Source organism: Tamandua tetradactyla, chromosome 10 (genome assembly GCF_023851605.1).
Source record: "Tamandua tetradactyla isolate mTamTet1 chromosome 10, mTamTet1.pri, whole genome shotgun sequence".
NCBI classification, from domain to species: Eukaryota; Metazoa; Chordata; class Mammalia; order Pilosa; family Myrmecophagidae; genus Tamandua; species Tamandua tetradactyla.
The window spans coordinates 87,765,605-87,782,426 of record NC_135336.1 but is presented as its reverse complement, the minus strand read 5'-3'; the positions used below and the strand labels follow the sequence as shown (position 1 = coordinate 87,782,426).

The 16,822-nt window shown below is 35.8% G+C and overlaps 1 long non-coding RNA gene across 1 annotated transcript in view; it reads left to right on the top strand.

The window, feature by feature from the left end:
- Nucleotides 1-16,822, top strand: part of LOC143648029 (uncharacterized) — a 369,585-nt gene that overhangs the window by 82,512 nt on the left and 270,251 nt on the right. The window lies entirely within an intron of this gene.

Genomic DNA, 16,822 nt, shown 5'->3' with positions numbered 1-16,822 from the left:
TGGAATCTCTTTTGTTGTTTCCATGGAGATGTGGCCCACCCAGTTGTGGCTGGTAACTTTTGATCATGTGGTTTCCAGGGAGATGTGTCTCCATCCATTCAAGGTGGGATAGTTTGATGGAGTCCTTTAAGAGGGAACCATTTTGGGAAAATCTTTAGTGCAGACAGAGCCCACACAGCAAGATATCTTTGGAGATGCAGAAGGATAACACTTCTGGTGAAGCCTTATGAAATGAGAAGAGAAAGCTAGCAAATGTTGCCATGTGCCTTTCCAGCTGACAGAGGTGTTCTGAACCCATTGGTCTTTCTGGAATCAAGGTATCTTTCCCTGGATATTTTAGTTTGGACATTTTTATGGCCTTAGAACTGTGAAATTGCAACTTAATAAATTTCCCTTTTTGAAAGCCATTCCATTGCTGGTGTATTGCATTCTGGCAGCTTTAACAAACTAAAAGCTTACTGATTTTCTGCCTCCTGGATCTGTCAATTACTGAGAGAAGTGTGATGACGTCTAAAACTATGACAGTGGCTTTCTCTATCTTTGTAGTTCTATCAGTTTTTGCTTCAAATATTTAACATGCTGTCAGATGCATACACAATAAGGTTTTGTTATGTCTCCTGGAGAACTGATCACTTTATCCCTTTAATTTTCCTTGTTTTGAAGTCTGCTTTGCCTGAAATTAATACAGGTACTCCAGCTTTCTTTTGATTTGCATTAGCTTGATTTATATTTTTCTATCACTTTACTTTTAATTTGTCTCTATCTTTAAAGTTGCTTTTTTGTAGACAAAAACAACAAAAAAAGGGTTTTTTTTTACCCACTCTGTCAGTCTCTGCCTTTTTTAACATTTTATTTTTAAGTACTTTAAAAATATTTTGAAACATATAGAGTTAAAAAAAAATACAAACTTCAGACAGAAAATGCAACTTACCCCTATTCCCTCCAACACCAAGAGCCATCAATTTTAACATTTTGCTATATTTGCTGTGCTGTTATAACCTCTATTCCATCAATCTTGCAATTTATCTATTTATCTCTTTCATTCTATCTATCCATCATTTTCTGATCACTTCAGTGTGTAGGTCGTATACTTCCTTCTCCTTGAACACTAAATACTGCCAGATATCTTTCCTAAGAACAAGCTAGTATACTTATTTATCCACCTTAAATGCAGTTATCAATTTCATGAAATTTTAAATTGATATAAAGCTTACAGTTATTATTCCAAACTTTTAATATGTGCAAAAAATGTCTTTTTGGATTTTTTCTCCATTAATAGTTCCTGTTCAGGAGCACGTATTGCATTTAATTGTAATTGTCACTTTAGTTGCTCATTCTTATTTTTTTTAAATTGTGGGAACACATATATAGCATAAACTTTCCCATCTCAACCACTCCCAAGCCTATCATTTGGTTAGATTACTCATATTTACAATGTTGCAGTATACTCACCACGTTCCAGTACTAAAACTTTTCCATCTCCACAAACAGAAACCCTATAACTATTTATCTTAAATCCCCATTTCCGTGGCAAAGTGTACACTTATTTCGGTTCTGTGAGCTTTTGTATTCTATTTTCTTTGTAGTTACCATGGCACTTAAATTTAATATCTTAAATCTGTATCTCTCTTGACTGCTTAGATACTACCTTAACTTCAATAGTATAGACAAGCTGTGTTCCTATACTCCTCCATCCCTCCACCTTTATATAGTTCTTATCACAAATTGCATGTTTATAGTTTATGAGTCTAATAACGCTAATATTCATTACATTTTATGCATTTGCCATTTAGATTCTAGAGGAAATAAAGAGTTGAGTTAAAACCAAGTATAAAAAGTACTGGCATTTATATTTACCCACGTGGTTCTCTTCCTGGAGATCACCATTTCTTCAGGTAGCTTCGATATATTATTTAGTGCCCTTTCCTTTCAACCTGCAGAACTCTCTTGTATCTCTTATACAGCCAGTTCAGGTTGATAAACCTGCTCAGTTTTGTTTATCAGGGAATGTCTTAATCTCTCCCTCATTGCTGAAAGATAGTTTTTCCAGATATAGATTCCTGGTTTGCAGTTTTTTGCTTTTAACATGTTAAATACATCATCCCCCTACTGTCTTGCCTCCATGGTTCTGTAGTAGTGAGTCCCTCAGGAATCATCAGATTAGGCCAGACATACATGCTCCAAGTATGTGCACAAGAATTACTCTGCTCTTTCCAGAACTGAGGCCAGGGATATGCACTGGGAGAATTCTGCCACTGAGCCACCATTGTACTGCCTAAGACCTTACCATTTCTAAGTAGGCTTTTTCTCGAATTGGCAAGCTCCCTGTTACCGCAGCTCTTTAACTGTTTCCTAGAGCTTTGGGAAAGATGTGTCTTTCAGTTCTTTCTGGTTGTTCAAAGTTTCTGTTGGGGGATGGAGCCCTGAAGCATCTCACTCTCCCATCTTGATTGGGGTAGTGCCTCAGTCTTTTAATTTTAGTTTTTAGATCATTCACATTTAAAATGACCACCATTATAATTGAATTAATATCTATCATATTTGTAATGGTTTTCTATGCATTGTACTTGTTTCTTTTTTAACCTTCCCCTCTCTCACTGCCCTCTCTGGTTTTAATTGAGCATTTTATATGATCCCATTTTCACTCTTCTCCCAGCATATCAATGGTACTTCTTAAAAAATTGTCTTAGTGATTGCATTCACACTGTACCTTTATAACTAATCTAAGTCTATGTTCAAATAGTGCTTTGCTTCTTTATGAGTAGTGCAAGTACCTCATAGCAGAGTATTAACAATTCCTTCTTTTCCCTCACAGCATTGCTTATTGTACTTATCCATGAGCCCAAATCACCCAATACCTTGTTGCTATTATTATTTTGAACAGTTATCTATTAAATCAATTAAAATAAGAAAAATTAAAGATTCACTTTACCTTCTGTTCTAGTTTGCTAACTGCCAGAATGCAATATATCAGTAACAGAATGGCTTTTAAAAAGGGAAATTTAATAAGTTGCTAGTTTACAGTTCTAAGGCTGAGAAAATGTCCCAATTAAAACAAGTCTATAGAAATGTCCAATCTAGGGTGTCCAGGGAAAGATACCTTGGTTCAAGGAGAATTACAGGCCCTATAAGCTTATTGATCTAGCCAATCTCACAACCAGTGAGTTTGTAGTACTCACTTTATTCATTTGGACAAACTGCTGTGGGTCATTAATAAAGCCAGAGAAGATTCTCCTTCCTTCTTAATTTTTGTCCTGAGCTTGGTGTTGATCCCATGGAGCATTTTTCTTCCTACTTCTCTATCTATCTACTCCTTCATCCTCTTCTCTTTGTCCAGACCCCCTACTTTTTCTCCAGTGACTCTCCAAGACCCTTAATTTCCAGATGCTTCTCAAGATTCATCTTACCCATCAGCCAAATATGCAGGACTTGGGCTGAATTAAGAGTGATAATTAAAGATTTCCTTAAACACAGACAAGATCAGTAACTATTCATAGAATAATTTAGGATCCTTTTGACTGCATACAACTCAGAGTTACCTAATCTATATCGACTCATATACAAGTTGATCAGAACCCTAGATGCTAAATCCTGGATGTGTAAAGCCAATTACACTGACCCAAAAAGGTGCTTATGGGCTTACCTATTTCTTTAATAAATCTAAGGGTAAATAAAAAAGAAAGGCGTGGAAATTAGGACAAACTCTCCTAAAATATTTCCCACACAAATCCCACAATACATTCATGCAAACAGAGAAAAGATAAAATTATAGATTTGGGAAATGGACTATAAAATATTTTCTGATGACATTCAGGACTTAAACAAGGCACTGGCTTAATAGCAGCCCTTTCATCTCATTGGTTAATGAAGTTAAAGCTAAAATTGGAGGTGATTTTAGTTTCCTAAGGTTAACATAAAATACTGCAAATTAGGTGACTTAAAACAACAAAGATGCATTGTTTCATAGTTCTGAAAGCTAGAAGTCCAAAATCAAGTGTCAGTGGGCCATGTTCCCTCTGAAATTTATAGGAGAGAATCCTTCATTGTCTCTTACAGCTTCCAGTGTTTGCTGACTTGGCAATGCATCACTTCATTCTTTATGTGTGCTGTCACATGGTGTTTATTCTTCCTTGTGTCTTTGTAAGGAAATTTTGCTCTTTTTGTAAGGACACCAGTAATATTGGATTAGGGCCCACTCTAATCCTGTTTTATCTTGTTTTAACTAATCACATCTTCAAAGATCCTGTTTCAAATAAGGTCACAGTCACAAGAACAGAGGATAGGACTTGAGTATATCCCTTAGGGGACATTCAACCCATGACAGCATACAAACTAGAAGAGAGTGGAGTGAAATAATTTAAGTGGCAGAAAAAATACCACAAATTTATAATTCTGTGTCCATCAGAACTATCCTTCATACATGAAGAAGAAATAAAAACTTTCTCAGACAAATCAAAGCTGAGAGAATTTGTTGTCAGTAGGCCAGACTTGCAAGAGAAGTTAAAATACGTTCTTCAGAGAGAAGGAAAATGATACAAGTCAAATGCTTGTATCTGCTTAAGGAAAGGAAGAGTGTTGAAGAAGAAATGAATGAGGTGTGCTGGTTTGAAAGGATGTATGTCCCTTAGAAAAGCTATGTTTTAATCAAAATCCCATTTTGTAAAGGCAGAATAATCCCTATTCAATACTGTATGTTTGAAACTGTAATCAGATCATCTCCCTGGAGATGTGATTTAATCAAGAGTGGTTGTTAAACTGGATTAGGTGACGACATGCCTCCACCCATTTGGGTGGGTCTTGATAAGTTTCTGGAGTCCTATAAAAGAGGAAACATTTTGGATAATGAAGGAGAGTCAGAGAGAGCAGAGCAGAATGACATAGCCACGAGAAGCAGAGTCCACCAGCCAGCGACCTTTGGAGATAAAGAAGGAAAATGCCTCCTGGAGAGCTTCATGAAACTGGAAGCGAGAAGAAGCTAGCAGATGATACCATGTCCGCCATGTGCCCTTCTAGATGAGAGAGAAACTCTGAATGTGTTCGTCATGTGCCTTCTCACTTGAGAGGGAAATCCTGAACTTCATCAGCCTTCTTGAACCAAGGTATCTTTCCCTGGATGCCTTAGATTGGATATTTCTATAGACTTGTTTTAATTGGGACATTTTCTCTGCCTTAGAACTGTAAACTAGCAACTCATTAAATTTCCTTTTTTAAAAGCCATTCTGTTTCTGATATATTATGTTCTGGCAGCTAGGAAACTAGGACAGGGATGTTTTCTCATTCTGTGCTCTCTGTGTTTTAGTTATTCAAATGAGCTATACAAATAGGTTGAATTAGATTAAGCACTCCAGAAAATTTCAGTTCCATATCAAATAAACCTTTCTTCCATTGGTCTCAAAGAGTATGTGTGGTTCTAAAATATAGGCACTGTCTTCCTTACCCCTATGTTCTGAATTACTTTAACTCCAATCTGTTTGGCTTCATTCTAATCTCTAAATATCAGGTTATATATATAAAACAGGCTCTCAAAATCCAGAAATAGTAATCACCCCTCCAGACTTAATGTGTCTGCTCTAAAAGCTTGCAATCTAGACCCCTGTTTTCTTATAAGCATTTACTAAAGGTGACTGTACCATTTTTTTTTTTTGTTTTTGGCTTATTTTGTCTCACCAAATGTCCCACATGTTTATTCACTTTGTTGCATGCCTCATGACATTGTTACTTTTTGTAGAAGCACAACCTTCCTTCATAAGTATACACCATTGTTCGCCATTCTACTTCTCCATCAGTGCATCCTTCAGCCACCTGCTTTCATTAGGCGTCATGTAGAAGGCCCAAAGTCCACAGTCCATCAACATTCTGCATTTAAGTAATTTCATTGTTTCCAAGAGACAGAAAACCAATAAACACAAACTCACCAAATAGGAAATCTAAACCTCCTCTTAACTCTTGTCTCTCATCCCATTATTTACTTCTGCTGTTGCTGTGGTAGTGCTGATGGTTTCCTTTTGAACATAACTTATAGCATGCAATAGTAGTTTTCCCAGCCATCATCTTTTTTAATGTTTCCCTATCCTCATTCGTCCTATAATTTTCCACTGGAGCTAAGAATAGATAAAATAAGACTTTCTTATACTTTAACTTATTTCTTTTAATTTTGTCTAATATTTTCCATCTATTTCACTCTTTCAAAGAATTCTTTGTAATTTCTTCAGGTTATCCAATAACTAGTTCCTCTTCAGCTTTACATGTCCATTGATTTTTAATTAGTATAATATTCATTTCTAGAAATAATTTTACCCCCAATCTACCTGTGATGGTTTGAAGTGGAATGGATCCCAGCAAAGATAATGTTCTTAAAGCTACTCCATTCCTGTGGGTGTAAACCTATTGTGGGTGGGACCTTTTGCTTAGGTTATTTCAGTTGAGCCATGCCCCTTGTGGGATAACTCTTATTAAAATCCTTTATCAGAGAGTGGAACTCACATAGAAGACAGAGGAACTCAGAAGGTAAAACCAAAGAAGCTGGAGAGGACACACAGAAAACAGAAAGAAACCATAAAAAACAGAGAGAAAGCCACTGAAGCCAGACGCTGGAAACAAGGAAACTGGGAGAGAAGGGAGAGACTGGCAGAAGTCACCATGTGCCTAGTCATGTGACAGAGTTGCTGAGGCTTCTCACTGAGTTGGTCTTCAGTGAGAAAACATTGCCTGCCTTGATTTGGACATTTTCACAGCCCTAGAATTATAAACTTGTAAGTTAATAAATCTCCATTGTCAAAGCCAACTCATTTTTGGTATATTGAATTTTGTCAGTTTTAGCAAACTTGGTCTTTTTTTAAAATAGTTTTTGTTTTGATCCCCTCTCTAATTTCCTTATACATACATTCTTACTTTATGTGCTTTATGTGATAATCACAATGTATGAAATCTTTATGGATCTAGTTTGGCATTTCAGCTGACTTTTACTAAAGGTAGTTTGTTTCTTTGAATTGTGTAGACCTTTCCACAAATGAAGGAACAATTGTGAGCATATATTTTTTGAAACCAACTCTGTGGGAATTCTGTGAAGTTTTGGTTGAATAATTTTTCATTCAGAGAGTAACCCTTATTTCTACCAGATATGCACTCACATATCCAGGAGCACCAATCAGACAGTGTCTGCTTTAAAATAACCTCCCCCACTTTGGGCCTTTTGTACATAGCGCATAATAAAAATTAAAGCCATGGTGAGTGACTTTGTATGTGTTTGGTTTTGCAGAGCTACAAAAATGTCCTTGCTGTCTGACTCTGTTGTGCAGTTTTTCTTCTATTTCACTCTTTTCCTTGGGTTGTGGCTCTCCTGCAATCTGAGCTTTAAGTGGCCTGGTCATCGGTCTGGCTCTCTGCTCTGCCCAGGTGCAAGGCTTAGTCCATAGTACCCCATCCTCACGGGTGAGCCCTCTGCATAGACACGCCAAGCCTCCGGGCTCTCTTGACTTCAGGTTGTGGGGCAAGTTCCTTTCCTGGAGTGGTGTCTTTCACCTTAATGAGAAGGGCTCCCTCTCACTTTCTTGTGTATTCTTCTCCTGATTCCAGTGGTTTTATTCTCCGGGCATTTTTTTGAAATATATTTCACAAGAATTTTGGAATCTTTAGTACAATATATTACTGGATGTTGAAATTCCTCAACTGGTTTTTAAGATAATGAATCATTTATCTACCAGCCTCAGCTATATCCAGAAGCTGTAAGGCAGAATTATATTCATTTTATTTCATTAACGTATATTGATTCCTGTATTATTGGTATGGGTTTGCTATAGAAAGCAATATTTTTACAACTTATATTCAATTTCTTGATTCCTATCTCTATTAAGAATTCATATAAAATATCTGTTTTGCTGAATATGTGTTGTGCTGAATGCCAGGTCCACCAAAATATCACAAAACAAACTATTGGTAAATCTAAGCTGACCTTATTCTCACTGTGGTAACAGAGCATCATTTTGAAAGAATCTTAATAGTGTCTCAGATGGGGGAGGGAGAATTATGAGGTTTTTGAAATCTGCTTTAAGGCAGGGCTTTCAAGGAGGGATTTGGTTAGGATTGGGTAAAGATCACAATAAAGTCATTTTGATTATTGTACCCAGAAAGGCAAAGCTTTCAGGACAAGGGTTTCAAAAAGTCTCGGGCTATAAACTACCATTTGACTCTTTTTATTGAAGAGTAGATAGATCTTTCAGGAAGATACTGGTTTGGAAAATAAAGTGATTTGCAGCATGTATATTCCTGGGTGAATAAACTTTTATATTCCTGGAATATTAAAGTTTTGTTGATGAAGACATTGGAATGGTGAAGTCCTATTAATGCAGACAGTAAGCCATGTGGGTAGATGCTTTCCATTATGAAGATTGAAATAGCAGCTGTTTGAGAACTTTATAAAATGGTACAACTTAACAAGGGAACATCGTTCACAGAACCATTCAATGTTTCACAGATTGGACTGTGGTGCTGAACACACTTTTCTCAACAGGACTTCTGACTGCAAGAAAGGTTTTATGAAATTATTTCATAGAGAGAATTAAGATGAGGAGACATCCCTAAGCACTGCAATTTGTATGCTCAGGAAATTACTCTATCAAGATGTTCTTCTTGATATCATGGCTCTAATTTCAAGGGTGTATTTTCTTCTGTAATTCAGTGAACTTTCTTAGACTCTTTTACCCAGTGGTAACCAGAGGGCAGAAAGGCTTTTTTTCCCCCCACATAGCTACATGCTTTGGATGAAGAGAAGAGAAGAAGAGTTCCTGAAGGGAACTTCTGACTTGGTTCTTCATATTGTGCCTTATACTCCACCACTACCGTATTTCATTAAAACAAGGACATCATCAATTAGAAGAAGTACTGTTATTTTATTCACCACTAAGAAAGAAACTCTGCCAACTAAACCATGTAATAATGCTCTTTTAACACCTAAAATGCTTATTTTAGTATCATTAAAATACCTTTTTTTATATTTAGAGATTTATTTTTGTATCATGTATCATTTGCCAGCATATATAAAAAAAGAATATGTATGTCAAATAAATTGGTTAATGTATTCTTAACATGCTTTCACATACACATCAACTTTTCAGAAATAACTTTCAGTTCAAAGTCATTAATATTAGTGTTTTTCCAATAATATCATTTGTCCATGCGATCAAGAATGCTGTTAGTATTCTTCCACTACTCTTTCCGGAGTTTTCTTCCAAGCCACTGATGGGTGTAAACTTTGATGGTAGCGCTGTCTTGATCTTATGAGCCAGCAACAAAGGGAGGTTTTCAGATAAGAACTAAGATTTATGTTCCTTCCCCAATGTCCTTAAATGATTTGCTTTTTATATGAGGGCTGGCCTTTCATACCACCAGAAACAACAACCGAGTCTGTGCATGTGTTCTGAGTTTGCTAGCTGCTGGAATGCAATATACCAGAAACAGAATGGCTTTTAAAAAGGGGAATTTAATAAGTTGCTAGTTTACAATTCTAAGGCCAAGAAAATGTCCCAATTAAAACAAGTCTATAGAAATGTCCAATCAGAGGCATAAAGACACCTTGGTTCAAGAAGTCCAATGAAGTTCAGGGTTTCTCACTGAAGTGAGAAGGCTCATGGCAAACACAGTCAGGGCTTCTCTCTCAACTGGAAAGGCACATGGCAAACATGGTGTCATTTACTAGCTTTCTCTCTTGGCTTCCTGTTTTATGAAGTTCCCCGGGAGGCGTTTTCCTTCTTTATCTCCAAACATCACTGGCTCATGGACTCTGCTTCGTGGTGCTGCAGCATTCTCTGCTCTCTCCAAATCTCTCACTCTCCATAATATTTCCTCTTTCATAGGGCTTCAGAAACTAATCATGACCCACCCAAATGGGTGGAAACATGTCGACACCTAATCCAGCTTAACAACCACTCTTGATTGAGTTATATCTCCAGGGAGATAATCTAATTACAGATTCAAACATATAGTATTGAATAGGGATTATTTTGCCTTTATGAAATGGGATTTTGATTAAAACATGGCTTTTCTAGGGGACATACATCCTTTCAAACCAGCACAATATGCAAGCAGCAAGGACTGGTTTATAGCAGCAGCCTGCTGCTACTGATTAGAAGATGTCATTAATTGTGTGCCTTAGAATCAATAAAATAAAGTATTTTGTATGGAAAAACCCACCAATAATGGTATTTCCCCTTAATTTTTACTGATTTATTCTCTACAATGAAGATATTTTGGTTGGTTTTATTAGCCTTCTGGAAGAGCTTCCTTCTTACATTAATCTTTATCTCTAGGTCTGAGTACCCTGGCAGATTCTGCAGCAACTTGGAGGACTAGTTATTTCTCTACAAAACTCTCACCTTGAAAGTCATTATGTGTACTTTGCAGAAAGTTTTACTGGTAAAATATACTTTATCCCCTGGTAGTTTAAGTGGAAGTTTCAATTCCAAGTTACAACATGACATCAAATCAAGGAACTGGCCTTAGAAATTGACCATCTGTGCAAAGGAATTGATATTGATATGTCCCTTCTGGATTAAGTTATATAACCCCAAAGATGAACATGTGTGTGAGCTGGACTACCATTTAGTCATGGAATGAAGTAGACTGATAAATTTATTTAAAATGTCAACTTCAGTTTAAACAACATGAAATAAATGGTTCCCAAATAAAAAACCCAATAGCTCAGTTCTTTGCTATTGCAGTTTCATTTACACTCAACCATAAGCTAATCTCCAACTACTGGGTGGCCTGAGTGTTTACCTTTCCAGTGAATTTGGATATGCTGCTGGTCACAATATTATAAGGAAAAGCCTGAAACAATACCAATGTAGTTTATATATCTTGGAATACTGCATATTCTCCAGTCTGTAGGAACGTAGTAAAGGCTTATGTCTGCTCTACAAGGTCAACAATGTTGTTTAAGGAATTTAAAGGTGTTTTTCTTTTCTTTCCTAAGGTATTAGATATTAAAAACCTCTTATTGTACTTCAGAGTTTACTAAGATCACTGGGATTAATTTTCTCTTTCAGTTTTAACTGGAATAGCATACTTTTATTAGAGAGGGGCAAGATATTTGCTTTTATCCTTCTTCTGAAATTAATGTGATAAGGTTCTTTGGTTCCAGAGTAAAGGTTAATATCCACATAGGGGAAGGAATTGTAAGAAAAGTCATCATTATTAAACCCATATATACTTAAGTGCTGATCCTTATCAGGGAAAATAGTAGGAATTGAGTATCTTAGTCTCCATAAAGAACCACAACTTTAGGTGACTTAAAACAACAGAGATTTATTTTGTATTTATGGAGGCTAAACATCTGAAATCAAGGTGTCAGCAGGGCTGCGCTCCCTTCTGAAACCTACAGAGAATGTGACGGTTAAGTTCATGTGTGAACTTGGCCAGGTAATGATGTCCAGTTGTTTGGCCAAACAAGCATTGGTCTGATTCTTACTGTGAGCATACTTTGTGGATTTAAATCATCTGTAAGTTAAGTGTGTCCATGGCTGGTTGCATCTACAACCAATTGAGGATATTGCCTTCAACAATGAGAGAAATATCATCCAATCAGTTAAAGGCTTTAAAATGAGAAATGATGAGTTCAGTACCAAAAGAGAGAATTTCCATTTCTACTTCAGCCAATCAGCTTCTCCTGGGGAATCAATCAAAGGCCTTCATCAGAGTTCCCAGCTTATAACCAGCCCTACAGTATTTACACTGCCCATTCCCACAGTCACATGAGGCAATTCTTATAAAAAGTTCCTTATATTTATATATACTTCCTGTTGGTTTTGCTTCCCTAGAGAACTCTGACTAATGGGGAGAATCCTTCCCTTCTTCTAGCTTCTGGTGTTTTTGCTAAAAAAATACCTTACATTCATTGTTGTTCAGCTGCACCATTCTAATCTCTGCCTCCCACATGGCCTTATTCTGTACCCATCATTTTTCTTTTTTTTTAGAAAATATGTTTTTTCATATTTCATCTTCTCTGCATTTATAATATAATTCATTTCATCAATCACAGAATCCTTTTCTTGTATTGCCTTAAGCTGTGTTACAAATTGAAAGCTGGTACTGCTGCTTATTAAAGTATACAGGCAATTGATATTTCACCTCATTAGTCTTTGTAACTAAATTTCCTTCTTGTTTTAAGGATAACAGTCATATCAGATCAAGGCCCACCTTAACCCTTTGGCTTCATCTTAACTAATAACATATTCAAAAGACTCTATTTCCAAATAGGGTCACATTCATTTTAACATTTCACTTTGCAGGACACACTTTCAATCCCCAACCCTGGGAATACAAAAGTCAAGCCCACACCCTGCCTCCCCCACCAAAAAAAGTCACCATCCATGGTTTCTCAGCTTAGTTTACATTCTAGTTAAGATATGAAAACATATACACAGACCAGTGAATAACAGCAGAATCAATACATGCACAAAACAAGTAAGGGGTCATAATAATAAATACTTTCGAGACTAGGGGAAATTGTTCGTGGTTGAATTAGAGGAAGTTTCATGGAGGAAGCAGAGTCTGGGGTGGGTTTCTGCGACCTTTTCTTTTCACTAGTTTTACAGGGAATGGCGTGGGCTCTTTCGTTTTAATTGGTAAGGCTTTCTTCAGTTCATTAGAATTTTATCATTGTAGCAACGCCAATTGGACTTGATGAAAATGGTTAGGATGGTGCACCCAAAGCCAGAGAATGCAGTTATTTTTCTAAAATGAGTGGGGGTGGGGAGTGGGAATGGGTAAGAAGGCTAAATAGGATCCAGCAGGTAACTCCTCTTTGAACTCTACTCATCCCATCCTAACCCTTCTTTCAAGTCACATTATTTTCCTGAAACTTCTAAACATGAAAGCACTACATAATAGTTTTACAGAACTGCTCCCTACCCTGAGGTGGAAAAGTATAATCACTAGGTCCCATCGTGATGGGAGAAGGTCCAGGAGAAGGTGAAATGAGTTACTTTTTAGGGTCTTCCTTCTTGCATTTGTCCTGGAGGCAGGGAATTGCATGCTTTCCTTAAAATGAGCTTCTCTTCCCATCTGTTTCTTGTACCACTGCCCCTTACCAAGCTCTTTATGTAAGAAATGCAAAAAGTAATGATCCCAAATCATGTATAAACTATATTCAGAAATTGTTGATTGCTTTCTGCAACAAAATCTCAGTTTTTGCTTATTGTCAGTTTTCTTAATGACCTCTTAGAGATTCAGAATTGTGATTTAGCAACTGTTTGTACAAGAAAACTTACTGCCAATCTTCTTTTATGCTTTGTCAGTCAAAACAACACTTCATGTTTTCAGGTGTGATTTATACTACTCCTGGGAATGAGGGGAGCTTTGGAATTAAGCATTTTCAAAGAATATTTAATAACTGGAGTGAATAGTAAAACTTTGAATGTTAAGGAAAGCAAAACTAAGTCTTTCTGCATTCCTGAGGGTAACATTTTGAAACTCTGCTTTGCCAAAAACTGGACCTGGGTTAATACTCTTAGTGTGGAAGAGGACATGTACTCATGCATACATTTGAATGAATAAAAATGACCACTTTCTTGATTGACACGTTTGTTTTTCTGGTTCCATTTAGTTTGTATTGTGAAATGTTTGCTTAACTCTCTTAAAATTTATCATTTTAAATTCTCAAATTAACAAAAACCTGTTATTGAAAAAAGCTGGTAAGGAAAAAAAACACTTAGTTCCATTCCCTCATATAATACAACATTTACATTTAAATGCATTTATATTTCCTTTTCAAAGATTATTTCTTTTTATCTTAGCTATCTTTATTGCTAAAGTAAAACTTTCAAAAAATAAAATCATGACTTGTGAAAATACAAAATAAGCATATATCAAAGATGATATTAAACTCCATAATTAAAAACTATAAGATGTTCAAGCCTGTTCAAATGAGAATTTGAAGAAAATATAAATGCGTACACACACAATCAGAAATCCTGATATTTTCTAATAGGTGACAAAAATAGCTCTATATGTAATATGTGATATGCTTTGGGGTCATCTACAGAATGAAAGTTATGTTTCTACCAACAAAATTTATTTGCATTGATATGAGCAAAAGTTACTTATATTACCATCAGTTTTCTACAACTTGATTCCTTCATGGAAGAAGACATAAATTTTCCATAGTCTTACATTTTACTAGTCTCAATAGTTGAATCAGAACAGAGCAAGGGAAAGATAAAAAATACATCTGAGAGTAAACAGACCAAGGACTAGCAAAAACAGCTACCAGACTTATGTTAAAGGTTTGGAAGAATGCTTTAGATTGAAGAAAATGCATATGTGAATATTAGAATTAAATATCAAAGTTCAGGTCTTTCAAGAGACTGAATGTTTTTCAAAATGGTTCGTTGTGTAGAGAGTGCAAGGTGGTGATTGCTTGGAGATAACTAGACAGATAAGAAATTGTGGTGAAAGTCAAATTTAGGAGTTTAGACTTTATCTGAAAAGCAATGGAAACAATGAAAAGTGTGATAGTTAGCTTCCAGTGTCAACTTGGCCAGGTGATAGTGCCCAGTTGTCTGGTCAAGCAAGCACTGCCCTAACTGTTACTGCAAGGAAATTTTGTGGACTTAAATTATCAGTCAGTTGATTGCATCTATGGCTGATTTTTATTATGATCAACTAAGGAGAGTGTCTTCCTTAATGAGAGAATCTAATCAATTGGATTTAATCTAAACAGTTAAATACTTTTAAGGGAGAATTGATGACTTCAGCAGTCAGAAGAGAGAACTTTCGTCTCTACTTTAGCCAGCCAGCCTCTCCTGGGAATTCATCAAAAGCCAGCTCATAGTTTACCCTACAGAATTTGGACTCGTGCATTCCCACAGTTGCGTGAGACACTTTTAGAAAATCTCGTGTTTAAGATATCTTCTGTTGGTTCTGTTTCCTTAGAGAACCATGACTAATACAGAAAGGGTGTGATAGGGTCAGGTTGTATTTAAAAAATCATTTTTGCTTTATGAGAGAGTAGAGAGTGTATAAGCCAGAGTTTAGGAATCTGTTAGGAGGTTGTTAAAGCCACTTAGTTATAAATGTGGTACCTTTTACAAGACTTGGGGTAGTGGGGATAGAGAAGTGGACTGATTCAGAAAATATTCAGGAAGTAGACTAAGTTTGATGATGGATTGCAAGGTTGCCAAATTTAGCAAATAAAAACACAGGACTTCCACCTAACGTATGTATTTCAGATAAGCAACAAATACCTTTTTTTAGTATAAGTATGTCCCATGCAATACTTGGGATGGGTGCTAAAAAATCATTCATTGTTGAACCGTAATCCAGATTTTCGTATTTTATCTGACAACTCTAGATATGAGAATTGAGCAAGAGTGTAGAGGTAAAGATGACTTCCAGGTTTTAGAATTAAGATTTAGTCAGGGAGGAGAAACAGCTTTCTAACTACCAGGAAAATAAATGCTTCTTACAAACCTAGCACTTCCAGAGGAAAACCCTCATCAAAAACATCTTCCAGAAGATGTTTGTTTTCTTCGTTCTTAAACCTAGTATGTTTGGAAATCATTTTCCCTGGTAAAGGAAGAAAGGTTAGAAATCTAATAAAGTGAAAGAGAGGAGGATATCTTTTCCAGCAAACATCATAATATATTTTAGAAGGCAGTTCTCTTTGGCATCAGGTGAGGTGGGTCTGTGGTGAAAAAGACCCTGCCCTTGGATTGTTTTGATGCCAGGTGACCATGGTTATGCTCATCTCTGCTTTTCATTATGAGTATATGTGTTTGCTTTAAATTAAGGGAAGTTTCTCTAGTCAACAACATGGCAGACTTTTTTAGTGTTCAAGGGCAAATAAGTGAAATTTTGGATGCAATTTGAGATCATAGACGAAAAGGAAAAATATAAAACTATAAAGCTTCTAGAAGAAAACATCAGAGGATATCTTCGTAGCATTGGAGTAAAGATTTATTAAATAGAATGCAAAAAACAAAACAAAAACAACAAACCATAAAAGAAAAAAAATTTAGTTGAATTTTAACAACTAAAATTCTGTTTGTCAAAGGCATTGTTAAAAATGAAAAGATAAATAATAGATTAGGGAAAATATATATACACACGCACACACATGTACATACACATATATGATAAAGGACTTGTACTAGAATATTTTTTAAACTCCAAAATTTCAATAATAAAAAACAACCAAATTTTGAAATAAACAGAAGAACACTGGATGAAACACTTCACAGAAGAAGATATATGAAAAACCAATAAACTCATGAAAAATTCATCAATGTCATTAGTTTTCAGGGAAATGTATTTTCCTGAAGACCACAGTAAGATAATACTTAATACCTTATTGAAAAGCTAAAATTAAAAAGGTTGATAATATTGTTGAGGATGTAGAGGAATTGGAACTCATACATGCTGGTGGGGGAATCAAATGTAGAACCATTTGTATAGTAGTTTGACAGTTTGTTATGAAAGCAAACAGATTCTTAGCATATGACTGAGCAATTTCTCTCCTATGTATTTACCTAAGAGAACTGAGAACTTATATCTACACAAAAAAGACATATGCCAAAATATTCATAACAGTTTTATTCATAACAACCCTAAATCAGAAAAAAATCCAAACAGTTATTAATCATGTAATAGTGAAGCAAATTATGGCATATTCATAAATAGAATATTACTCAGCAGAAAAAAGGAACAAGCTACTGATACATGGAATAACATGGATGAATTTCACAAACATATGAAAGAAGCCAGACAAAAAGGAAAGTCTATATGTTCCCCTAATATGATGTTACAGAACCAAAATAATAGCTGTCTT